Here is a 26,748-nt window from a genome sequence, read left to right on the forward strand (position 1 = left end):
TCAGGGTACAGATCATGACCCACTTATGCCTGAGTAGGATCTCACCCTGTAGATAGCAACATGATATTGCAGGATTTGGGGCAAGAAATTTTGGAGAGTTCCCTTGTGAGCTGCAGTCACTGTGCAGTGTTCCCTACCTGTGTGTTATGTGGCATGAAGGTGACTTTGCCAGGAGCTGCAGCCTATGAGTAATGTGTTCTGAGTGCTTTCTTGCTTTCTAGACAACGTGTGGTGTTATCCTGCAGCACCCAGGCACTAATGCAAATAATGAAGTGAGGCTGACCAAACAACCAGCAGGGGAGTGTGGGGCTGACTCAGGTTTTTTGTCGGTTTCCCCACCACTACCTTAAAAATAACAAAAAACAAACCAGAGGATATATTGTGCTTTATTGACTGCACCAGCAATGTTCATTTCATGATAGAAGGTAGCCTAAAGGAAGTGGTGGTATCTATGAATTAGTTAACCTTTTAAGTGAATAACTTAAGTGGCTAAACGTGAACCTACTACAGTTCTTACTAAGGAAATGTTAATTTAGCATTGTGGAGCACTGCAAAGTCAGCAGTACTGAATATAAATTTCTCCATGCATGCCTGCAAGCTCTCCCAAACACTTCCTTGCCCCCGTAGGCACACAATGTCGACCCCATCCCAGCACTTTCCATGCTTGTAGTTTCTGTCCTCTTACACTCTTTCCAACTCTCTCCCTGTCCATTGTGATCCTTGCTGTGCAAAGCTCACTGGAAATTGTCAGATATTCAGTGTACTGTCACTTCGTGTGCTCGCAAAGCAACCTCCATGCCCAGGGAGCTGTGACTCAAGAGAAAGTGTTTGGTCCCAGGATGTGACGAGCAGGTGTGGGCAGGGCACATAGGGCATTCCCAAAATCCTGTCATTCCTTACCCAGGCACATCAGCAACAGTAACCCCTCAAATACCTTGGGTAGGTGTCAGTGAAAAGGGCACTGCTTAAGTTCTGAAAACCTTTAGAAAATAGTAGGAAGGCTTGCAAAAAAGATGAAGGGAAAAAAAAAAAAAAAAAAGGAGGTGCCTTTGGTTTTTGGGATGAAGCTGGAGGTGGGCAAGTAAATAAAGGCAAGAAAAATACAAAACCAGAGCATTCACATGGACTGCCATTTGCTCATGCTGCTGCTTTGCTCCCTGAGTAAGTAGACAGATAGTCACAATCAATATGCTTCAGCTGCATATACAAACTGATACATAAACTTGATGTGTCAGAGAATTCCTGACTCAGTTTGAGTCAGTGGTAATTCTTCCTTTGTCCTCACTAACTGCAGGAATGGGACATTTTGGTTTGTCAGGCCTAACTTCCTAAATGCAGTGCTTCTATGGGTTAATTGTTTATGGTAGAAAAAACCAATGACATGAACTTGGCATTAATGTGTCTTTGTTTGAAAACCTCTATGGGTTGAGCTCAGAGTCCTTTTTGTTCTTTTGGATCTTGAAGTCATCTTTCTGATTAGGCATCAGCATCTTTATTGGGAAGTAAATTATCATCCTGTATGGATGAACTTAAATAAAAACTGTCACCTGCCCTTGAAAAATGTGCTTTTAATTTTATTTCTTCTTTTTTTTTTTTTCTCCCATGAGTCCCAGTACTGAGAATTGGAAAGTCTGAAGCTGAGTTGTGCTTGCAAGGTCAGTGACAGGGTAATCTCTGACTTCTCTGAATTTAAGACAGAGGCATAAAAGCATCATCAATCTAATCATAGATCTTCCCATTTTTCTTGCTGAATGAAAAACATGGTGAAGAAGACCTGTTCCTCACATGTGAAACACACACATGCTCAGCAGAACCAGGTTGCTTCTTTTGCTCATGCAGACTTTGCTGTGTGAGAAGCAACAACCCATGGCAAGGTTCCTGCTGACCCCATTCCCTTGGACAGAACCTGCCTTTGCACAGATCTTTCAGTGTGACAGGTGCTTCACTGTATGCAGGCAAATTAAAACTCTGTTTGCTCTGTTTTTCACTCTCCAACAGGGATTTCTGGTGAAAGCCTGTCATATTTGCAACTTTGCCTGCCATCGAATGTTCTGAAGTGTATATTCCAGCAATAGATACTCTGCAATCCTCCCAGGAACCTGTAACCATCCTTTAAGCAAGCTGCAGTCACCATAACTAGTTTAAGCAGAACTTTGATTGAGAAATGTCATCTGGAAGGCCCTTACCCAGGGTTGGACAATCCAGTCTACAATGTTGTCACTAGAAGCACTTTTGCTAATAAGCAATTAACTTTGGAGACTACTTTTCCACCTGATGAATCTTTATCTGTGTTGAACTTTCAGCTGTGACACTGAAGAACAGTACCAACCTTTCAACAAAAATGATAAGTTTGTCATGGAAAGATGATCTGCGAGACAGGCTTGAGTGAATGCCTTGGATCAGTGTCAGTATCCCATTTCCATAAGCAATGATTCTGATTAGGGGAAAAAAATCCATATAATTTTAGTAGTGGTTTTGCTACCCCTCTGAGTCTGTTGAGGTGAAGCTGAGAGCATGCTGGCACATTTGAGTAGTGACTTGTTCCCACTCATTCTCTGCCATTTTGGTTTTATTGTCATCTGACTAGGCTCTTTATAGAGCAATGAAATGTGAGAAGCAAATTGGCTTTTTTAGTTTTTTCCCTTTCTGCTAAAACTGAAAATTGCTAGGACAGAAATCTGTGGGTTTTGGGTGAAGGCAGTACAAAAATTTGGCCCTTGTGCTGGGGATGGAAGTTTTCTTCAATGGATGAAGATGGCTCCTTTATGGATAGAGTTCTTCTCTCCTCTCTCATCACTGATCTCAAAACAAAAATCCCCTTGCATCTTCTCTGCCTCTGTACTTTTTAAAACCTTGGAATTTTAGCACCCCAGAGGAGGATCAGCTTTTCGTAAGTACCATAAGTTCATAAGTAGAAGGAACATCAGTTATTTTTTGTAAATTGTAAGCAATTTGTCATACAACAGACCTGCTCAGGGTAGCAGGGGGCTGGAAGAAGTTACACATTTAGTTTGATGGGAAGCTGTAAATTTGAAATCATACTGCAGCCCCTGAATCACTGTTCCTTACACCAGTTGGGAAATATATATTGAAAACATATCTATACACTATAAAAACCTAAGTTCAGGTACTATAAGGAAAATAGGATCTATTAATTCTTACCTTTAATTTATACATTTTTTTAGGAATTTCTCTTAAATTTCCAGTAATTAAACTTCACTGAAAATTAAACTGCTGCCACTTTTTTTTGAGGAAAAATTATCCATCAAACTTAAATGAGACATGGTACAAACACGAAAGAAAAAGTCATAGAATGAAGGCCACCACTTTTCACCAGAGGCATTTTGGCAAGTCTATTGTTTTATTTCTTCCTATTTGTCAGTTCTTGCTGTGATATTCAATTCATGGTGTTAAAATTAAATTATTTCACACGCACTGTATACTCTAGAGCTTCAGAATATGATTTTCATCAATTTTTTTTTAACCTGCTTTAACTAATAACAAAGCTTCCAAATATATTTCTATTCAAGGCAAAATCATGCGTCTATGGAACAAGTATAAAAGATGTTTTTTCATTCTTCTTAAATTAAAATGGAAATTTTAAGCTTTCATGAAAATTTTCTAACTTCTCAATGAGAAAAATCACTTTCAACTCACATTCAGAAGCTAAATATTTGCTTCTGAAACACTTCTTTCTTGACATGTATAGGCTCAGAGGCTAGCAGGATATTCTATAGACCTAGAGTAGACTTTTGTCCATATTAGAACACCACTTTCAGATTTCTTTGCAAATCTAGAATGTAACAGCTTTTCTTGTTGTTTGTATCTTTTGTTATGCTGTGAGGTAGAAATATCAAACCTGAGAAGTCAATAAGGAGAAGAATTTGTGGCACAATTGTACACCAAGATCACTATTTGGAGAAGATAAGAAACAAGACAAAAGAACAATACTGATGTGTATTAAAAGATAAATGGCAATGCAAATTTGAATTATGAAAGATAATTCTCTGTGTAACCACTAAAAAACAAATTTATCTTTATGACAAAGCAGCTCTTAAAACTGACCTAAGTATTTATTTTTGACCTTGATGGTAAGTCCCTGGTAAGAAAAACCCCAGCTGTTTTCTTTAGAAAAATAGCAGTTAATGAAGTTACCATTGGGTGTAGCTATTGTGTTACTCTCTCCTTAGATGATCTCATAACAAACACAGAACTGGTTATTTTTGCAAGGCAGCCAGTAGAGAAAAATTATTTCTCCCTAACAATTTCTGGTTCGGCAGTAGCTTGGAAGTATGACAGAAATTATAATAATTATTAGCATCCCCTACAGGGTGAAAAGGAAGAGTTTACCATAAACCCATTCTTGCAACAGATGAATATTTTAAGCATTGAACTGTTTTCAAAAAAATACATACAGTGCATTTTGTGCTTGAGCTTGAAGTTGGCATACTTGAGATGTGTCTTTCCCTAGTTTGAATAAATTTGGTTTTGAAATAACAATGATCTGGAGGAGTGGAAAAAATCCATTTAAAGCTAATGAAACCTCGAGAGTATGCAGAGATGTCTCATAAGCAGATTCTCTGTGCCTAGCAGAACTTGTTGTTCTACTCCCACGTGATTAGTTGTTCTCATGGGAATAAAGGCAATGAAGTAAATGGTTCTCCCTCCCTTTCTTTCCTTCCCCAGCATATAGGACACTGAGATGCAAGCATTGGGCTTCTTTTTAAAATGTTAGAGAAAAAAGTAAGAGAAGTAGAGGATCACAGGACTAGGCCAAACTAACACAAGGTCCATTGAGCCTTCTCAGATCTATTCAAGAGCTCACCACTTCCAGACTGGGGCCACTATGGACCTATTTGAAAGGATGAATTTATGCCACTCAGGAAACTTTGACTGCATTAGATATCCAGCATTAGAAACATTACTTTCAAGACAGGGGTAGGATGCAATTATGAAATGATTTAGAGAGTGGTAGAAATAAGAATTCTTCAGACCTTCTAAAATATAAATGTTCAGATGGCAGGATGAAGGGCATCCCTCCTGTATCGAGGGCTGGTCTGTTGTTCCCTGCTCTTCCACTGCAGTTCAAGGTCCAGATAACTTCCCAGGGAGACAACAGTCACATGAGTTGCTTTTAGATTATGGAAGCAGACCTTGCAGGATGGAAAATGTGGGGGCATAAGTGATGTCTAGGAGAACCTTTGTGACTGTTCACTGTGTTGTCTCTTCACTTGAAGCCATAGGTGCCTCCAGGCTGAGATATCATCTCTGTAGTCATACTGAGCAGCTCCAAACATGCTCCTGGTTTTAGCACTAACAGCTTCATTTTTCAAACAAAATTTTTTAAATGTTCAAAACATTTCTGAGCATTTTTAAGCTTTAGCTAACGCAGCGCTTTTGTTTCTGTAGTACTATAAAATGCCTCTAAGGAAAATAATTACTTGTATTGCTCTAGTTTGGTGTTCATTACATTATATTAACTCTACCCAGGAATTTAATAGGATCCCACATATCAAAGTATTTGATATTCCATATCAAAGTATTGATTATCAATACATGGCAAACATCTGGTGCTCACAAAAACCAAAGTGTAAGCAGGAAGTTACTGGTGATTTATGCTTTGGCCAGTTAAGTCACTGGAAGGGCAAAGAACATGGTTTTTTTTGCCCTGATTTTGGCTTGCACAATGGATCAGTTACCTATTTTAGCCTTTAATCTTTATACATCCAGGTATTAATAAAGTAAGACCTCAGCATGTTTCTTGTATGAAGAAGCTGTAGAAGAGCCAGGGAGGGTCCTGCAGTTTCTCCTTATTCAAGAGCATCATCAGGTTATCATGGATGAAGGGAGCAAGCTTTATTTATGCTCTTGTGGTATTTCCAGCAGTATAATCTCTTTGTGGTTTTGCATTGTACCTCCAGACAAAGCCTAATTCCAGGGCTCTGGCTGTAATGATTTTTTCAGTTGCACTGCATAAGAAAATCATTACAGAATTGTGGCACTAGAAGTTACACTGGAGGATAAAGATGAAAGAAAAGGAAAGTAAAAGTAAGTAAGCACGGTGTTTGTAAGAACAGAGAACTACCTAAGAATCATAGGAATGATAATAAGAAGGAAAGGTAAAAATAATCACTTGTCGGTACTTAAAACAGTACCCCACTATGAGAATGGAGGTGAGACAATTATTGAAGAAAAGTTTTCCTAAATCCTATGTAGCCATTCAAAATAGTTTCTAAGCAACCAGAACATGTAGATAGCCTTAGGAGGAGTGCTTGGAGACACAAAGGGGAAGTCAAAAATGAAACAGAGCTGGAGTCAGGCTGGGAAGATACTGGAATAGAGTGCTCCCTTCACAGAGCACAAGCACAGCAGCTAGTGAGGCAGAGAGTGAGCTGCCTCGTGCTGAGAAAGTCCACAGAAGGAAGAAAAATGAAGGGAAAAAAGCTTACAGGGACTGTAAGAACCCAGATGAAAAGCATATGCTTTGTATCACTCTTTCAGACCTCTTATTAAAACAAATGGGTAAAAGTACATATCTTGCTGGATGTACTTGTCTTCATTTTGCATCAGATTGACATTTACAGGTCTCCTGTACTTTATTCTCGCTGGTTAAGGAATGTCTTTGTTAGCTTTTGTTCAGATCAGTAATAGTTCACTTCTTATTCTGGCAAATCTTTCACTAATATCTGTGCTTTATCACAAAGAAGAAAGATGAGTGTGTAAAAAATTACTAGTTGGCCAGATACACAGCAAAAGGTTTTGAGGGTTTGATAGAAAACACTGTAAAGCTGGTCAAAATTGCTGTAATGTTGCCAGTAAAGGTAAAATGAGTTTATAGAATATGATTCTGAGTACTCTGAATTAGTAAGAGAAGAGCCACAAACCTCCTTGTATCACCCTTGTGGAGAAAGCTTAGACATGTTTTTCAAAACCTCTATATAACCTATCTCCTCTGGTTCACACACTGAACAGGTTGCCCAGAGAGGTTGTGGAGTGTCCAGATATTCAAAACCTTCCTGGGCATGATCTTGGGCAGCCTGGTCCAGGTGCCTCTGCTTGAGCAAGGTGAGTTGGACTAGCTGAGCTCCAGGGGTAGCTTCCTAGCCCAGCTGCTCTCTGATTCTGTGAAGATCCACGTCAACAAGTTTTGTGGTGAAAACATTGGCTTATTCATGCTTTGCTTTAACTTGTTTTTTCCCAAGTATATGGCTCCCCTTGAGCTCACTTAAAACTCAATAAGGAGACTACAGCACTCCAGAAATCATGGGACTGGAGCCTCCTGAAAGCCAGGAATCCAGATCTCTTCTTTGCTGTGTCCTTCAGACTCAGAAGGTATCTTTGTTCTGGAGTTAAGCCTGATATTTGTCATGTCTGCACGTATCTAAGTACGTTTTCATCTGGTTTTACTATGGACGTTTCTCTGTGGCAAATTTCTCCAATCCACTCTTTAGATTACATAAATCCTTACATTAAAGAAATTAACTAATGTGTGCCTCAGTACTGACGCACTGAGAATCACCCACACAAATCTAAAGACTGCTTATTTGCTCACATTTGTGGGAATAAAATTGCTCTCTCACCTCTCCCCTTATATTTTTAAATATAGGTAACTCCAGAGAGTACCTACTCACTGTCTCTGGGTTAGTGAAACTATCTATACCTGGAAAAGTCTATAGACCCTACTAAACGTGGCTGCAGTTAGAAAGGGCTGAATGTTTTCATCCAGGAAGAACATGAATAAAATTAATTAAAAAAAAAAAAAAAAAAAATTCTACATCCTCGGGGTTTCTTTCTGAAAATGTGTATTGCTTGCATCTCTCTTGAGAGGAGCTACATAGGGCACATGCTCTGCCACTGTGGTGTCCAGGAGCCACCTTCTACCTGAAGGAGTATCATTGTAATCAGCTTTGATGCTTTCTTATGCCTCCTGCACAGCAAAGGAATTTAACCTAAAGTAAATCACTATTACAGCAAAATACACTCTGCAGCAATTTGTATTTATTTACTCACAGTTTTTCTTGTCACTGCCCAAGAAGCATTTCAAAAGCTAATGGAAAACATAAATCACAACCTTCTTTGATGTATCTATAATATGGATCTGGACAATTATTTTATTAAGAAAAAGCACTCTGAGCCTATGATTCATCTGTGGTTGGTTTGTTCTTGAAAGTCTGAAGATTTTTTAAGAGGTACTCTTGAGTTAATGGGTGACTACCAGCTATGATTTAGGCAGTCAGTTAACCTATCAGTGTGGTATTTTATTTCCATCTCAATCTCCCACTAGTTCCTCAGCTATGATTAAAAAAATCTTCATGCAGACAACTTCAGCTGATAGAGCATTTTTGCCTGTCTAAAGGCTTTTCTCCATTCTGTGACTGTTGTACAATAACAAGAGCACACAGAAGTGGTTGAGCTCTGTACAAGGTATCCAGCTTCTGGTACTTCAGCAGCACAGTCTAAATTGAAAAGACACAGTATTAAATGTTTTGAACTGGGTTAGAAGAAGATTTGGTTTGCCAAAAATAAAATTAATATAGCCTTAATTCTATACTCTGTCATCCTGAAATTTTTTTGGTGCAGCTTCATAGACTTGTGTAGAATTAAACCATTACACATCTAAAACAAGGGAAATGAGGGCTGGGCTGCATTGAGTTTTAGGAAGAGTGCTGCAGTGCAGTGCCTGATCTGCAGTGTTGAATTCAAAATGCAACAGAGAAAGTATTCATGTTACACTGCCTAATCACACATCCTTGTCTCTTTTTTCAACTAAGAGTAATAGTTTCATCAGATAACTTAGGAAAGGAACATTTCAAGTGTACAAACTGCAGAAGAACTGCTCTTTCTGTTGGAAGAAAATATAGTTAATTCTGAGCTGAAATGGATTAAACAAGATTGAAAAGAGGGTGGATTTTTTTATTATTATGTAAAAAAATAATTCAGTAAAAAGGTCACCTAACTGGGAAGAGTAACAGTGAAGCTAAGCAAAATAATAGACAGTAAAATACACAGGAGCAAAAAGTAATTAGATGGGGAGGTGAAAAAGTATCATTACAAAAAACTAACATAAAGGTGTTTTTTTTTTCTTAAAAACAGAAGTCTTGGATAGGGAAAAACAGAAAAGTAGGAGGTGGGACAGAGGATGTTGAACTTGAGGAAGCCACAGATCACTGCAGTGATGCAGAACAGAGACTACAAGGAGCTCTGCACAGATTCTACGGTCTGCTCTGACATATCTGATTACAAGAGCAAGACTGCATATGGATATTCACAGAACACTGAAGCAGCACAATGGAATTACATCTTATAAAGTTATCCCAACAGAACCTGGGAGAGCAGTGAGCCTCTTTCTTAATCCAAGGCCAGTGTAGGGACACTGGGCAGGGGGAGCTCTCTGGCCCTTTTTAATTATGTTTTTTAAAGAGTGCATTGTTTCCTAAGTCATTTGGGGAGAAAGGGTTTGTGGGCAGAAATAACTCAGCATTAGAAGGAAGATCCCAGTGACAAACTATTTTTGTATGGGCAGATGGATTTGAAACTGCAGTTGGCTCAGTGCTGTTCTTAATCTATAATAAGAAACTGTTATTCTGCGTGATATCCTGGCCATATGCTAAAGCCAGAGGATAGTCTATTATAAAAGAATAGTTTATCTTTCTGAATCTGTTCATACAGTCTCTGGCTCATGCTTCTTCATCAGACAAGGAAAGCTAAGGGCATGGAAGCAGTTATTCCTCTTGCCTCCTGTCTATGTTATAAGCATGGAACATTCTCCATCTTTCCTGAAAAATATGGTTTTCAAAACAGGCAAGAGTAAGCTAAACTTTAAAGCTCAAAAGTTTTAAATAACTCCATCTCTTGGACTTGTGCTCTATTTATTTTATTCCATGGTAGTGGGAAGGGACACAAAGCACTTCAGTTATATGGAAAATGTGCAGGCAGCTGGGGAGAAAAGGAAGCCACAGGGCTTTTTCACACTGTTACATGAGATGTTTCTGTATGCACTGTCCTAGACAGCTGTCTGTCACTCTTGTTCACTCCTCCTCAAGAAACACTGCTTTGCTTTACAGACTTTTTTTTTTTTCTCTTTAAAAGGTTGAGCCAATCCAGACACTTGAATAAGGTCAGTGAATAAGGGTCTCCATGCCTTGAGGAAAACCAAAGGGACAAAAATGAAGGATAGATTTATAATTGTCAAGGGACAAGACCAGGATCAGGCAGTTATGTCAACCTGCACAAGAAGAAGCTGCTACAACTTAGCAAGTAGAAAAAGCAGATGGGTAAACCACCCTAGACTGATTAATGCTTTGGAAGAGACTTACAGAGAGCCTGAAAAAAATTGGTATGTAAGAGTGGGTATACAGATTCAGTCAAAGAAAAAGGATGGGTAACCTCAGGGGCACTCAACATTTATCCCAGAAGCTTCTTACAGTTCTTCTGGCTCATAAAGGAGACTGGCAGCAGCAAGAAACTGCTTGTGCATCCTCAGTCCTTCACTGTAACAGACCATAAATAAGAAAAAAACCCCACTTGTTGGCAGCCTATATGTGACAGTGGACAATGTCCTCCTGTCTAAGGATGCTTGCAAAGGAGTCTGGACAGTGTGAAACCTTTCAAGGAACCTAGCAGAGTACCTGTATTTCCATATATTTCAACTGCTTTCATATTTTTGTAGTAGCAGAGTTTCACTCTATTGAGACTGAATTATTTCTAGAAGCTGCAGATGCAGTCGTTGATAGAGAAAACAATATGTCTTCATATAAATTTATTTTTCTTGTTTGGTCCTTTGAGACTGGATCCTTAAGAAGAGTAAAGAGCACTTGTGTGGGCTGAAGCTGCTGCTCCCTTTGTCAAATATATTCTGAGATTTCCAAGGGCAAATACTGTAACATTCTCCTTCTTAGGCAAAATACAAAATTTAAGAAAAGGTATGAATACTGCCGAGAAGTTTGCATTCATCAGAAGGAACACAGAGTTCATTGAAATGTTTCCACAGAGCTATAAATTCTATACATTTTATCTTGTGTCTTTCTGGTTTAACATTTATTTTCCACTGATAGATTTGCTGAAAGGTATGTTAAGAATCCGGAGCATACCTATGAAGGCAAATGAACAGGGACATGTTACATCTGCACATCACATCAAGGGTCTGCAGTTAAAGCAAGACAGCTGAATAGTTTTATTGCAAAAGGTGGATAGCTCTACGTAGGCTGAAACCAACCAGTCAAAAAAAAACATTGTGTCAGCACTTCCAAGCCAGCTGAAAGCTAAATACTGCACCTGTACTTTGCAGGACAGTGCTCTGCAGGTACCAACACCAGTCCCAAGAAGAGAGGAAGTAGCACAGTGCTGACCGTGGGCTAATTCACCCTGCTTCTCAGGACAGAGCATCTCACTGACAGCATCATCCTCCTGCCAGTCCAGGAACTGACTTGGGCAACTCAGCATCTCTCTACACTTTTCAGGGCACACAAGTGTTCTGTTGGAACCAAAATTGCCTGTTTGGTTTGACTTTACTATGGTTTTCTTCTAAGTCTCTTACGAATGTCACATGACATTTGGTCAAACAGTTTTTCAAAAGGGAAATACATATCTTTGTCACAGTCTTAGAAATGGTCTGATTTTCTTAGCAATTTATTTTTTTAATTGTTTTTTATTTTTTTACTTTCCAGGCAAAACCATTTCCAGTAAAAATGAAGTAATTTTGTAGCAATACCTGTCCTGTCTTTCAGGCCATTTTGACTGCAGCACAAGTTTCTCTTATATATCAAATATAATTTGCATTTAGAAAGGCTGAGGGGTGCACCTTACTATAAATAAAACTGTTTATACACAATGAAGAATTATCTAAAACAAGTGACTACAAAGCATGCTTTTTTATTGCCCTAAGTCCAGAGAAAGCTCATAGATCAATAACGAAATTAAAAAAAAGAAAAAAAAAAAAAAAAAAAAAAGAAAGAGACTCAAAATATTGTGAGATTTATTGTTGAAACATGAAGAGGGGGGATGGATAGAGGTTCTTTATTGTTTTTAGCTGACAAAAAGGTAGGTCCAAATTAAAACCAAGTAGGAATAAATAGCATAGATTCTTTGACATGATGGTGTATATAGTGGGTTTGTTATAATAAATTCAGAGAACTATAACATAGTCTAAAAGTTTTCTTAAATCTAGGAAAGACAGAATCATCTGATGGCCTGTTCATGGTGTAGAGGGTGAAGAATGCATTGTAAGATTGTGCAGAAATGAAAGAAGTACTCAAAAAACACAAACACTAAAAGGATACATGAGAATTAACTCAATGGATTAGAAACAGGCAACTTGACTTCTGTGTTACTGTACAGGATATGAAAGCATGGTGCCACAGTAGATTCCATAGGGGAAAATGTGGGTGTGTTTTGTTTTTTTTTTTTTGTAATCCTACTGGAATAGGAATTCAGCTATATAAAAGACCACTCTAATGCCATCATGTAAGAAAAAAATATTTTACTTGGGGAGGAAATATTTCCAGACATTGCCCTACTCAGGTCACCATTTGTGACAGTCATTATTAATATGATTAATTTTAAAGCATCAAAACGTGCTTAATTTTTCACTTTACCAGTTGAATATCTGCACAGCAAAAGAATGAATATTTCTGCCAAGATCTGTATGTTTTTTTTTACAGATAATAAAAAAATTACATAACCCTAATTATACTGTGACAATAACTTTTAATCCATGATTACCTTATTCTGAAAAGAGAAACCTAAGAACTGATTGCCAGAGAAGTGCCATTTTGTGGCACTAAGTCAAAGAAACTCATGAAACCAGCAGAAACCAAAATGTTTTTCGGAGATGTCTATAGTGGATCACCATGAAAGCAGTTATGAACTTACCAGTCTTCGGGTGTAGAAAAAGTAATAATTTTATTAGTCTGACCCAGAGACAGATGAAATGCTCTAGAAAAAGATGGGATTAGACTTACAAATCAAAACCATGTTCAAAGAAAACAGCTAAGACAGAGAAGTGTTCTCTCAACACTTCAAATGACTGCCTTGCAGCTGAAACACTGAGGTTTGCTTATTTAAATAGCTCCAAATACTGGCACTGATGAGACAAAACACCACTTGAAACCCACTCACATTACTATAAATCCTCCTTAGGACCAGATGTGGATGTCCTTAACCATATAGGTAATATCTTTTTTTCCCACCTATACCTTTTAAAATGTGTATATGTGCTAGGAGCTACTTGCAGAACTGAATGTACTTTGGCGGTGTTTGAAAATATTCATCAGATGTGGAGGGAAGAGAAGCATGAGACTTGTGCAGTTTTAGAAGTTTTTCCACATTTTACTTTTTTTTTTTTTTTCCTGGAAAGTCATCATCTTTCTCTTTTCTTCATAGAATGATATTTCTATTCCCTGTTAAAACATTCTCTTCCCCAACTCTCCCTTCTTTATAAACCAAAAATGTTCCAAAATTATCTTACCTTGTGCTTCTGATCTGATATTCTCAAAGATACCTAAGAGGAGATGAACTCATTTCCAAAGGGAAGCTGGTGAAATCTTAAGCATAATCCAAAAGATGATAGTGAATAAGAGATTGGAATAGTTCATTAAAAATTAGTCTGGTAATGGATTTTTTGAGAACTGGAAAAATGTCCCTAACGATGTGAAAGAAAGAGAAAGAACTTTTCAGAAGAAGGGTAGTAAAAAGGACATTAATTTTCTTATTTTGTTAACTTAAAATAATAGCATTAAGGATGGTGGCATGGGTTGAACTGTTTCTTCAGCCATGTAATATACTGCACAGTGAAAAATAAATTCAGGCAAATATGCCTTTGCCCTTACTTCTACAGAAACCTCATTTCATGTCCCTTTCTTTTCCTTCTCAGCAAATACCTCTGAAAACCTCCATCCTGTGCTGTTGTTTAGCATGTCCTGGGGGTAAACACAGATCCTGGAATGCTGTGGTTGTACACAGTACATGCACTCCAGGGCACACAAGCACAACCACTCTCCCTCTTCTGCCAACACAAGCACTGCAACCAGTGCAGCTGAGTCCCTGCAATTTTAGGATAATATTGTTTCAGCCTCCTGCAGGACCCCATCTACAAAGTGATGGGGACAGTGATCCAGTAGGAGGTTTTTTTGAGGGTCACCATGCCCCCCGCCAAAGAAGGAAAGATAAATGCAGGGGAGTCTCAGAGCAGATGATGGAAGTGTGGAGAGTAGGTGGAGATTGGTTTGCTGAAGGATGATGTGACAGGGAATGAAAGGAGATGGGTGTCTCGGATGTCCCCTGTCCTTCTCAGATGCTCAGTAATTGGGTTTGAGTCAGGAATGTTAGTGCAGACTTTATTTAACTTAACCACTGCCCTTCCCTACTACTAATCATGCAGTAACACTTCATTTGTCATGTCTTAACAAGCTGGAATGCTGGGAGCTGTGACACACACTTCTCAAGAAGAGTAAAAAATGATTTAAAAGAGTGCATTTTCAGATTCATCATAAAAGTGTTTTCATTGATTAACTTGTACACTGACTGCTCTCTATTTTGTAGACTGACATATGTATCATTGTCCTTTCATCTGTCTTCCCAGAACATACCAATAGTTTACAAAATGATCAAATTTTCCTTTAAATAAGAACAAAGGATATGGAAATTATTGCAAGAATTGTTTTTTCACCTCAGTTGCTATTTATCATCTCTGTCTCATAGTTTTTATGAATGGATTTACCCTACAGACAAGACACCTCCTATGAGATCTGTCAAACCCAATGCCTGCAAATACCTCAGTAAAACGAGCCACTTATTCTGATCAAATGTTTGATCTTTCCATATGTAAAATCCATACAGTAACCTCTGGGAAATCAATGAGAGTGCAAATGTATTAAAATCCTTTTAAAACTTGGTAGTTGTCAGATCCATTACTCAGGCCACAATTTTTCTGCTGAATCCTTTTATCCACCGGGTTCATCTGAGAAGGAAAATCTTGAAGGAGTGACTCGGTGCTCCCTCACCCATCAGCTCAACCCAGGCAGAGAGCAGAAGAGCCCAAACCATCAGGGCAATCCAGTGTGAAACACAGCTGCTATGGGCTTGATGAACATATGACAGCCTGCCAGCACACCAGCTCCCTTCCTTCCTTTTCCTCTTTGAAGCTACTCTGATAGCAAAAATCAAGAAATTCTCTCTCTGTCTCCCTGCAGGGACACTCGGTTATTTCAGAGGAACCCTCACCAGGGCACTTCAAATAAATCTCTTTTTTCTTTGCACTCATCTAAAGCAGTAGAATTCAGCAGTAGATCTGCCTTATAGCATCTAGGAAATTTCTTCTTTTTCATTGTTAAATGATGATATATAAACATAATCAAGATGAAAATTCCCTCCTTTTGTTTTGCTTTCTATTTTTCTCAACAGTGGACATGACTGCTCTTTGGTGCAGGGCTAACAATTACAATAATATATCCCTGGAGGGCTTTTCAGATCACGTTCTTTAGAGCTGAAACTGTTCTTTATGGCTTTAAAGATGGGGATTTTTGGTTGTTGATTTTCTTTTTAATTAAAGGTTTCAGCCCTTCAATTTTCATCCTACATTTGAGCCATTGTAGCATGCTTCAGAAGCTTGCAAACTAAACTTCAGAGGGTCTGTTTCTGCTCCTTTTGAAGTCATGACAAACCACCTGTTGATTGCAGAGAGGGAAATAGAACAAAAAGTACAAAGCATTTTTATTTCTTTCTGATTTCTTTAGCTACCTTGCTATTGTACCATGTATCAGAGGTGCTTCAGACTCTTGCAGGCAAAACAGATATCATTAAAACAACTTTCCTAGGCAAATTTAAGGGTCATTCAGCAAAAAATTTGTCTGATCTTTTTGAACTGTCTAAACAGTTCAACTGCCAGATCTTCCTCTGGCTTTTTGGAGAGTAAAAAGAGAGAGCCCAAAGGTGCTGCAACAGCCTCTTGAGATCAGTGTGGTCCAGGAAGAGCTGTCAAGGTGGCTTCAGTGTCATGCAAGTGACCAGGGAGCATCTCTGTTAGGTGACATTATGGTTTCAGGGATTCTCAAAATACACTTTCTCAGAACTGCTGGTTTTGAGAGAAACAGCGTGGCCATGTAAGTACTTTGACTTCACTGAGCAAAAAAGCCCTTATATTCTTTTTTAAATGGCATTCCCTGCAGATTTACAACATTGCTTTCTTTCCAGCTCTAACCAGAAAGACACCTGGAATTGGTCAAGTGGGAAACGATACTTGTCCTAAACTTACAAAACTTAGAAAAATTAGCTGTTGTACTCTGACAAACCATCTTTGGTAAGAGTGATCAGAATGAATGGGATGATGCTATCTTGGAAATTAGAGATGTCTCAATGTCTTTAGCCAGGTCACCAGATGAGGCTCCTTGCAATATGATGAAGGAGGAAGGCACACCTGGGGGTTGCCATTGCTTGGATGTTGTGTGCTACACACTGACACATGACTGCTGGTAAGTTCCTCAAAATGTGCTGTACAAGCCTGGTTGAAATTCAGTATTTCCTTCTTTTTCAATATCGTTCTGTCCTCATATTTCTGACTCACTTATTGTCTCACTTTTCTTCAGATGAAAATGCAACAAAATTGTCTGGCAGAGAGAGGATTAAAAGAAAATGCATTCAGGAATGTGTCACTAGGGTAGTGACTGCCATTAGTTGTTGGAAGTAAGAGGGAGATGCAGATTTCCAAGAGCTAGTCTGGCACTGCTGCCCATTGGAGATGGAAAGGAGCAGCTGCTTCTCAACATTTTATGATACTTGTCAGGAGTAAAAACACGTTGGAAACCTAATTCCTGTAAAGAAGGAGGGCCATAATTCATCAAATCTACCAGGGTTGTGGTCCTTCTCACCTGAGAAATCTGAGCTGTGCAGTCATCTTCTGGAACAGATTAAAGTAGGAACATCCTATTGTGTGATTCATCTGACTTATTTTAATTGACTTTGGATAATTATCTTTAATTGCCTTTAGAAAAAAATTGGCAGCAACCTAGAAGTTCCCACTTTCCTCTGTTGGTTATAAATGTGCAGAAAATGTGTGCCCTCCATTGAATTCAGTAGGATCAGGCATTAAGAGCTGACAGTAAAGCCAGGCTGATCCCACTCCAATAGCCACACTCAGGAAGGGAAAATTACAGGCTGGGAAGTTGCTTAAGAGCTTAGAGTCAGCAGAGGGATTTGCTTTCAAAAGGCCAGACTGCAGTGGGGCTCAAAATAAATCTCTAATATTAATATTTTTCTATAAGACAATTGCATGGGATGTTTGAGTTGGTCAGTTCACAGCCCATGTTGTTGAGGCTGAGCTCTAGAGTGGTCACTACTGACTATGGGCTGTGAATGGTAAATCTTGGTGTGTAAAGCAAACAGGGAAACAACATCCAACAAATGGCAATTTTGTTTTTTGTGGCAATGAGAGGCAGGGAGCATTTCCTCAAACAATGTGAGTTTATATCTACCTTCTCTGACCTCCCAATGGCACATGCCTTTCTCCCAGTCACCTTCATTGTTCACATCTGACTCTTATTTATTAATAAGAAAATTTTTTCCTTGACAACTAAACTGTGTGGATAAAAAAAAAAAAAAAAAATCCGTATTATAAATTCTGACTTCAGAAGTGTTTCAAGGTATGTATGCCACAGATGCCACAGCAGAATTTTCACCAATGTGTGACTTACAGTAAAGAGCCCAGACAGCATTTTTCATTCAACTGTGTTTAAGAAGGATGTCTGGTCCAGTCATCAAGGAGAGAGATTACAAGGCAAGTGCTTGGTTTGTACTCAACTATGCATACAACAATACGTAAATCCTACAGCTTCTCTCTGGCTTAGTTTCCTCATCTGTAAGATGGAAGTGATAGCACTTGTGTATTTCACAGGGGTGAGACTTAGTTATTATTTTTAGAACACCTGCTGAGCTGGCTGGCAATTATTTCACTGTTAAAGTCTGTTTTGTTTTGTGTTCATTGTAAAGGACTGAGATTTTGCCCTTGAAGCTTCTGTCCTGTATTTGGGGACTCCCCTCTCCTCTGCTCATAGATACCTGTATGAGTCTGTGATAGTACAAATCACACTGATCTGATTTATTAATTTATACCACACAAAAATATACAATTATGAACAATTTATGATTTTTCTGGTTTCTATTTTCCATTTTATTTCTAGTAGGGCTGGCTAGATATGCTTATCCAATATGAGTTATTTTTAAGTCCTCAGAAGTCTTACTTTTAGGAAGCATGGGACTTTTGTCAACAGTGGGGTTTTAAAACTCACTTCCCCACTGCAGAAAAGCCAAAATCTTTAAGAGCTGCATACTTAAAGATTTGCCTGTTATTCACAGCATACTATTCCACAAAGAATAAGGGAAACATGGAAAATGTAATTATCATATCACCTCCTCCTACTCAACAAAAATGTAAGGAGTCAAAGCTGTCAGTCACCTCTTATACATTTAAGGTGTTTGGGCACAGAGACTTAGCAGTTGTCATGGAAAGAAAATCATTATCATATTAAACATCAGGAAAAGGAAAGCTTTAGGACAATATCCAGTGACAGAGATTTCAGAAGATTTAAATATATATATATATATATAGAATATCAACACATAAAAATTGAGAAATGTCTGGATTGAAAGATTTGATAGCCAAAGAGGAAGGGCTAATTCTATGATTCTATGATTCTATGATTAGCATCTTGCCAAGAAGACAGGAAGAACCTTCAAACAGTAAAGAAGGACTATTAAAATGATGCATGACTACTTTTTTAGATATTGAAGGAAGAGCAAGAAGAAAAAACCTGAAAATTATGTTTTTTCTCAAAAAAGAGAAGTCCATGGGAATTTTTAAAACTTGAATCTCTTTTTGCTTCATTAAAGTTTAAATATCAAGAAAGCCCATTGCTTACCAGCAAACTCTGACCTTGCTGCCCTTAGTGAACCCTACACATTGCAGAAAGAAGTCTGCTGCTTCTCAGAGTGGCTTTGCAGAACCTTCCCTATCAGTAAGCAGCATCCTCCAGCATCCAGGGAACCAAATCCCTATGGAGCAGTAAAATACTCTTCCTGAATACAGGTTAGAAGTGAGAAGAAAAAGGAATTGTCCTTTTTTAAAGTTTATTTATTGTTTACATTCTGAACAATTTCAGAAATCCTACCACTCTGTGCGATGAAGAATCACCATGGAAAAAATGAAATAAACAAACAAATAAATCCTTCCAGTAAGCTTAGAAAACAACTTCTCTCTTGTAATTATTATTATGAGGAAATAAAGCAAAAAACCCACTATCTTTTCTTGTTTACTAACTTGCAGGGTTTTTTTAATAGAACTGTGGTATTTCTGTTATAGTGAGAGAATGCAGGTGACACATAGAAAGCCATTTAATATCCTGTATGGAAGGAAATTTTAATTTTTCTATTTTTAAGCCCGAAAAAAATGCAATTAAGAAGTACTGGACTTTTAAACACAGTCAATGTGCACATATTTGCAAAATCATGGCTATGATTAAAAAAAGTACTTTACCTGTTTCAGCCCAACCACATCAGACTAATTCCTCAAAAAGAACCTGGTCCTGACCATACATTGGTGAATGGTCCAGAATTTCATCTTCATTCTGCAAATACAGATGCCGTCAGTTCACTTGAAAGAATTTTTTTTATGGGAACAGGATATGTTAGTTCTAGTTTGTGTAAATCTGGGCTCAACATTTAAAAAAAAAATTATTTAATCGTTAAAAAAACCACTACATTTACACCACAATTTTTATGTCTTAAAAAATACCAAAAGATTTCTCTTTTCCATTTGGAAAATTTGACAAGAATGCCCAATATTTTCAGTCACCTTCAAAGAGCTGAAGTGATTCAAAGAGAAATTATGCAATGCAAACAGTCTTATTTTACATTCAGGTGACATTTTCCTACTTGTTCAAAAACGTGGATCAATTATTTTAAATATTCAACAAATAACAATAAACTTCAGCAACTACTCCAACTAAAAGACAAATAAAAATGAAATATAAGCAATGAAGATTTTATTAGATAGAATTAGAACTAGGCACCTTCTGGAAATATTCAGAATGCAGAAGGAGAGACAAACATCAAAGATTTAGACATTCAATTCCCCTTGGAAACAGAAACAGAGCCAAGGTTAACACAGCTCCAGTAACTGCATAATTAGTAAGTGACAATAATATATGACAGGCACTGCTATTTTTCTTTTGGGACAGAATAATCATAATTTTAATTAATAGCATTTCTATCTTGCTGTTTATTCTGAATATTCACCTTATCTTACATTCCTGCCTTTAACATTTATTTAGAAATATTGTCTATTGAGAGCTTTATTTGGCAGTGGAGTCTTACAAAACCAGAATGTCCTTACAAGAATGCAAATATCAAAGTCTAGGAATTGTTTTTAGGTTTCAACAGTTCTACAGGTTTCTGCCAAAGAGTTTTAATTCTGGACAGGCAAAACATTAATTTAATCTTTCTGGAGTGTCAGACCATCTGTAGCAGACCTGGCTTATTTCTTCCCTCCACGGTACCCTCAGCCTTTAACCAAAACCCTGCAGTGCAAGGACAGCCCCAAGGAGCCATGTGTGGTTTACACAGTCTTAGAAGACCTTTTCTTTCTGTGTTTAGAGGGAACTCAGGTCTCTACAGAGGAGCTGAAACTCTTCTTTAGCTTAGGAAGATCCTCTGCCAATCAATGTATGGGAAAATTTGGTTTTTTTGCAGCAGTGAAGGCAAGAATACCCAGAGAACAGCAAGAAATAGCAATATAACCTATAGAACCAGAATACCAATCTTTCATGAGCCCTGATGCTTGGACTGTCACAGTGCCCTCCAGAATGACCTTTGTCATCTGATGAGGTTGCTTGAATTACCTTGGTGTAAAATAACTTTATCCATCACTCACCAGAAAATTTGAATTAAACTCAGATGTCAGAAGCAAGGACTAGGAGAATGATCTCTACCACCCCCAAAACCAATGGAAACACATTTTTTATGTGCTCTTACCACTCCTTGTGGCTTTGCTAAAGAGTAATTCAGCCTAAAATTCCTTGCAAACTTGTAGGGGTGGCCCTATTGACTATTTAAAAAAAAGTGGTGCTAATCACACTGAGGCTGATGCTGCGACTTGGCAGGTGCTAAGTTGCTGCTTATGTTGTGGGAATTCTCTGAGATGTCTTTGCTGAAAATGGAGCTGGGTGACAGGTTTGCATTTTCACAGTCACAACAGTGGTATTGCAACATTACTATGCAGTCTGCTAAAGAGAAGTTAAATGTGAGAAGGGTTGCAGGCTTGTGGGGTTTTTTTGTTGTGGTGGTGGTGGGTTTTTTTTTAGCAAAGAAGTGATTTAATACTGTCCCTTTATCAACAGTGTGCATTTTCCCTGGAGCACGCAGATTTTGGTGGAGTTGCTCCAAACTGGTGGTGGGGATGGCCACAACTTCTTCTGAATCCACATTTATGGAAAAAGGTGGGAAAGCACTGGGAGCTGGGAGATGCTGTCTCAGGTGGAAGTGAGCTGCAGTGTGCCAGCTGAAATACAGTAATTTTGTTTAATGTGGGACTTTGGCCTCAAGGTTAGCTACAAGAACTCATTTGCCAGCAGCAAGGTGCGGATGAAAACTTGGAAATGGGAAATACCAGCATTTTGATGGGGTGGTGAATCAGCAAAAGTTGAGAGCTGAAGGATAAATATCCTTATTTGTGAAGATGTGGGAAATCAGAACAGAAGTTATTTAGTTGTGTTTTAGGTGAGGACTTGAGTATATGGCATAGGTTCAAAAGGTCTGGCTGCCCTGTGTGTTGTAAAATCAGGCTGTGTCTTGCCCAGTGAATACTGAATAAGCCTCAGTAAAAAAAAATAAGAAAGAACTTTGGCATAACCAATAAAAGCAAAACTGTTAATGGTATAAGAACACCAGTAGGATGGGATATCAAGGCCCTTTGTCATCTCAATTTACATCCCCTAATAAAAGTAATTTACTGCTATGAGAAGAAAGGAAATCTGTGTTGTCAGTACCGGGTATGATTTAATACAGTGCAGTACTTACAAGAATGCTTTTGTGGAATATGTAAGAAGCACTAGATATTGTGGGAGGATCCAGGGGTATGATGAATAGTTATAGTCATGGTGAATAATAATTAAAAAAAAAATATGACCAGAAGGGTCAGTAAACAGGGAGCAGAGAATAGGAAGGCACTAAAAAATTTGTCCTTGACAAGAAGGTGATCAGTCCTCGTTCCTTATGGGTCAGAGTTGTTTTTCTGAAGTCTCTTCATGTAGTGAGGAGATGTTTTAAGCAGAGTAGGTGGTTGCCATAGAAGCAGATGGCTAAGGGCACCAAACTGACCTTATGATGGAAAGCCTGTGCTCTGCTATTTGTCTACCTGATGCACTTGCCACCACCTCCTCAGTCTGTGGTGCTACATTTTGCAAGTTGAGTGACCCTTATTCTCTTGTCTCAGAGCTGGATTCCAGCCTGTCATGCTCCTGCAGTCTGCAGTGGCAGGGAGCCTGCCTTTCCCTGGACACCCCCACTGTCATGTCACCCAGGTCCCTGGCCCCAAACTTTCCCTCTGTTTCAAAGACTCATGGAAGAGAGGGTGGGAAACTTTCCTCCAAGGGAAAAGTTTCAGGGGAAGAGGACTTCTGATCATAGAATACTGATAGAATCCTGCATATTTTCACAAAAATGTATAATTTATGCATCATACTATTTGCACTTGTCAAACAAGATCTTTTCACTTTTCTTTCATGGAATTTCCAATATCCTTTGAATATTCAGTTAAAAGCAACTGTGAAATTATTAAAAGTATACACTTGGCAAGAATAGCTTGTTGTGAGCAATGTCTAAACAGTTTTCTCCTTTTATAGACTGTTTATGGATTTTATGCTGCAGTCTTTTATACATACATGTAGGTGTATGTACTTCATAGACAAGTTTTTGAAATTTTGGCTCTGAAAGAATTTCCAGGAATCTTTTAAGTTATTTGGTGCAATAAAATAGAGAATTTATTGTGATGCTGTACAACTTTTTCCAGAGAATTTAAATAAAACAGCTACACGAAACTGTCCATAAATATTTATTAAGCTCTCCAGCGAATTCAAAATTATGTACAGCATTACTTCTGCTGCAGACCTGAGAACAAAATAAATAGTATCTGCATTGCCACAGTATATATCAGTATTTAGTATCACTCCCTGCCCTTTAACTTCAGCCAAGATCCTCAGGACCATCCATAGTTTTATGATAGAAGAAATTTATTTCAAAACCCTCAAATAATAAAGATATCACCAATGATATTTTAATGCATTATCTTAAATTCTCTCCACTCCCAGAATGAGTTATAATTTTTTCCTGCCTTTGTCAAGTTATGGAGACTTAATACTTTTATGATGATTCAGAGGAACATTATCTCTTCATTAACATGACCTCTCAAGAGGTACACTTACTCAATAAAGGAGCAGCACCACTAAGCAACTTCCCTGATTATCCTATAACTGCATTAAGCTAAGCTGTCCCATCCACAGAAAACTCCTCAGATCTCCTACTACTCGCTTGACTCATTCACAAAACCATTTTAAATATAGAAATGTTCTTTTGAACTTGTATACAGAACACAGCTACTACCTGGGAGTTAAAGAAAGCATCAAGGAAATCAAGTGGATGTTTTTTCTGTCCTGCCAGCTGTTGAAAAAAAATGTGGTTTTGATTCTTTGGGAAAACTGGCTGCCTCTGGGTCCAGGGCATACAGGTACAGGCAGAGATAGAAATACGCCAGAAGAATCCTGCATTATGGTCTTAAGTTGTGCCAGGGGAAGTTTAGGTTAGATATTAGAAAGAATTTCTTTCCAGAGAGGGTGATCAGACATTGGAATGGGCTGCCCAGTGAAGTGGTGGACTCTCCATCCCTGGAGATATTTAAAAAGAGACTGGATGTGGCACTCAGTGCCATGGTCTGGTAACTGCAGCGGTAGTGGATCAAGGGTTGGACTTGATGATCTCTGAGGTCCCTTCCAACCCAACCAATTCTATGATTCTATGATTCTATGATTTCCATGGTGATTTCCACACAGCTCTGTCACTGTTTGCTGTCTCCCACCCCAGAAGGCTTCCTGGCTACAGTGGCACTCCTAGTTTCTCTCTTTCCTTTTAAATGCATTTTGACGTTGACTCTTCCCAGGGACATACATGGTAGTGTACCCATGTATTCATCTTACTGGGGGGAGGCAGGAAAAATGAGCATCCTTTCACTTCTGTTTATAGTGACCTAGGGATGTGTCACTGGAGGTCTAGAGGTGAGCTGCTGGAAGCTGCCTGCTTGGCTGGCGGTCAGATGTGCAAGGTATGGCCTCCTGTTCACCACTGCCTCTGATCTTTTTGTCTAACCCAGGAGGAAGAAGAGAGCAGAAAGTGTTCAACAGACACAAAGAGGAGGAAATCCTTCCTTCTGTTCTGTGAGGAAAGAGGCCAGAGAGCATCAGCATAAATCCAGTCTGTGCTGTTTTGACTAGGCAAATGTTAGACTCCTTTATTACTATAACTGTTCATCATTCTTTCAGTCACCCTGACAGCTAAGATATCAGATATCTCCTGGCTGCAGATGCTTAAAGTCAGAAAATTGCTTTTAACTTTTCTTTTTCTACTCATCACAAATGGGAACTTGAGGAATGCTGAGGGATCTTTCAATCGGTTGCTCATTCTTCAGAAATGAAGGATGGAAGCACATGTTGTGCAACAGCAGTTTTGGAATAAATGTAATACTAGATAAAAACATATTTAAAGAGACTATGCATGATTTTTTTGACAGTGGCACAATATCTGTTCTGGTCTTATTTTCTTGTAACTCCTCATCCAACCAAGAATTTTTATTTTTACTCTGAGTTGCTGACACTGAGCTGACCTTGCTGATGGATGTGTTGTGTGAATAACGTTCTACAGCATGATCTTACATTTTACTCTGTTCTTCCCCTTATGCAATGAATGACATCTCTTTTAACATGCAGAGTTGAAGAAGCAACCCTTTATCACCAAGCTATAAAATGTATTTGCATTTTGACAGGTTAATAAACGCCTAACATTTTAGAATCATGTATTTCTGCAACGGAGTTTCTCAACAGGTTCAGAATTAATTTAAAAACTTCTCCAGTATCCTGAGTGCTCAAACATTCTCCACTGCAAGACTTCCTTATGTATAGTGCCTTCTACAGTAAGTACTTTTTATCTTGTCTTTATTACATGTCATATCATTCCTATTCCCTTAACTCCAATAAGTGTGTTGGGTGGTAAACATGATTTTTATTTTTAAAACAAAATCAGTTTAAACATCAAAGGAACCTTTTCTGCTGGAAGCTACACAAAGGCACAATAACCTGCTGCAGAGATATATTATTTCTACTTTCTGAATGGGTTTGTTCTGAAATAGTAATTGAATTTCATAAGGTAAAGCACTCTGGAGGGAAGTAAAAGAAATAATATATAGGCATTTTAGCACCATATACATTGAGTAAGCACTTTCACTGGGGAATTCTTATCCTTGTAAGTGATGGCCTATTTCTTGGATATTCCCCCTGATGAATGATAGGTCTGAAGTAAAACGCCAGGCTTGTCTGACACCTTAACAGTTAAGTTTTCACCTCTTCACTACACACAGCTGTCTCTCATATCATGTCATTGAGTTTGGGTAGCCTAAAGGGTTCCCTCTGCGTTTTACAGCTTTGCTGCAGTTGTTCTGTGTGCCTCACCTTGGGTCCTGGCGCTTATAAATGCGGAGAATTTAGTGCACTAGCTGTGCTGTTTACTTACAGATCCATAGCTGCTATTCACTGATTTGTTGTTTGGACCCGAAGTGTACATCAAGTGCAAGGAAGCATTATCCTGTCTCTAAGGGAACAGCTTACTTATAAAGAAGCATTATTAGGATATCTTGCTAAAGGCTATCTTGGAAAGGTCAGTGCTCAGAGTGTCCTATTGGCTATTAACCCTGACAGGAGTAGAAGTTTGAAAGACCAGATTTTCCAAGAAGAGTTTGTTTATTTTAGCCAAGACCAAAGCTAAAGAAAAAGCCACTGTTTGATGAGCTGTGGAGATACAATAGTCTTAGTGAAGATGAGTTGATATACAGAATACTGAGTGGTGCTGAACGGTGCTGCATCCAGTTGGCGGCCGGTCACCAGTGGTGTCCCCCGGGGATCAGTGTTGGGAGCAGTTCTATTTAATATCTTTACTGACAATTTAGATGAGGGGATTGAGTCCATCATCAGCAACTCTGCAGATGACACTAAGCTGGGGGGAAGTGTCGATCAGCTGGAAGGCAGGAGGGCTCTGCAGAGGGACCTGGACAGACTGGAGAGTTGGGCTGACTCCAACGGGATGAGGTTCAACAAGGCCAAGTGCCGGGTCCTGCACTTTGGCCACAACAACCCCATGGGGAGCTCCAGGCTGGGCACAGAGTGGCTGAGAGCAACCAGACAGAGAGGGACCTGGGAGTCTGGATTGACAGGAAGCTGAACATGAGCCAGCAGTGTGCCCAGGTGGCCAAGAAGGCCAATGGCATCCTGGCCTGGATCAGGGACAGCGTGGCCAGCAGGTCCAAGGAAGTGATTCTGCCCCTGTACTCAGGGCTGGTGAGGCCACACCTCGAGTCCTGTGTCCAGTTCTGGGCCCCTCAGTTCAGGAAGGAGATTGAGGTGCTGGAGCAGGTCCAGAGAAGAGCAAGGAGGCTGTGAAGGGATC

The sequence above is a fragment of the Heliangelus exortis genome, chromosome 1 (assembly GCF_036169615.1).
Source record: "Heliangelus exortis chromosome 1, bHelExo1.hap1, whole genome shotgun sequence".
Taxonomy (NCBI): domain Eukaryota; kingdom Metazoa; phylum Chordata; class Aves; order Apodiformes; family Trochilidae; genus Heliangelus; species Heliangelus exortis.